Here is a 1,280-nt window from a genome sequence, read left to right as displayed (position 1 = left end):
TTTTGAAATAATAGGTAAAATAAATATTATATATATATATAGTTGTTTGGGTCCAGTCATGGGGCCTGAACTCTGGGCCTGGGCCCTGTCCATCAGCTCTTCAGCTCAAGGCTAGTGCTCTACCACTTGAGCCACAGCACCACTTCCGGCTTTTTTCTTTTTCCTTATGTGGTGCTGAGGAATCAAACCCAGGGCTTCAGGCATGCAAGGCATGCACTCTACCACTGAGCCAATTTCCCAGCCCAAACAATTATATTTTGATAAAATACCTTCTATTCTGAACAGTTCGGTCTGAAGTGTTCCTCTCTCTGTGATCCCTTGTAACTAAGATTAGTTTTGTTCCAGTAAGACAATCTATGCTGTCAGTGTAAGGTATTCTGGTTGGTCTGTTCCTACATGGAAGAAGGGTAAGGGTCAGGAAGACATTTGTGCCACAGAGACCTCATTTAGGAAATTTTAAGCTGCAGAAGTTTAGAAGTGGATCTTAACCAAGGCTTACTTTGAATCCATTAGCTCCACAAAGATAACTCAGTTGATAAATAAGTACTTGAAAAGCCATCACCTTTGGACTTTGCTGTAAATGCTTCAAAACATGATCAAATTTAAAATGAAAATGACAAAATAGTTATTGACAAAAAATTGTAAATGTGAGTAATCGACCAAACAATATAATTTTTTTCCACTATAGACAGAAATTTAGAGAAATAAGATCAATAGCATTTTTAGGAACAATAAGGGTTCCTTGTTACAAATAGGCAACCATGAATATGTGCCTGTATAAAGATTGCATCAATAACTACTTAAATTTAGAGGATACTACATGCTTCAGCAGCAGGTCTACCCAAATTACAACAATACAGAGATTAAAATGGTACTTGCACAAGGATGGTATGAAAATTTGTGAAGTATTCCATATTTTTCATTCTTCAAATGCAAGAAATGGAAAACTGTTAAAAAGTTGATTACAAAAATACAAGTGTAACAATACATGTAATTCATAGAATTAAAGGTTAGTTTGACATCAGTGTATTAAATCTTCACCTTAGAAAGGCCCTTACATAGCATAACCTTTATAAAACTTAAAATTAGATAACATTGTCATTTTATCCCAAAGAAATAAAATTTAAACCATGCTCATAGGGGCTTCCGAGAAGATGGTGGAGGAGAAGCTGAAGGCTAAACAAGCTCTCGCATAGAAAGCAGTTTTAGAGTTCCAGTAAACAGTCCTAAGCCAGAGAATCACACTAAGTGTGCCATCACAGTACACAGAGTTAGGCCAG

The 1,280-nt window shown here is 36.3% G+C and overlaps 1 pseudogene; it reads left to right on the top strand.

Moving 5' to 3' along the window:
• The first annotated feature begins 820 nt into the window (after nt 1-820).
• LOC122121702 lies at nt 821-920 on the top strand (annotated as a pseudogene).
• The last annotated feature ends 360 nt before the right edge of the window (nt 921-1,280 follow it).

This window comes from Dipodomys spectabilis, unplaced genomic scaffold (assembly GCF_019054845.1).
Source record: "Dipodomys spectabilis isolate Male_0828 unplaced genomic scaffold, ASM1905484v1 ptg000193l, whole genome shotgun sequence".
In the NCBI taxonomy this organism is placed as follows: Eukaryota; Metazoa; Chordata; class Mammalia; order Rodentia; family Heteromyidae; genus Dipodomys; species Dipodomys spectabilis.
This window is presented reverse-complemented; position numbering and strand designations above follow the sequence as displayed.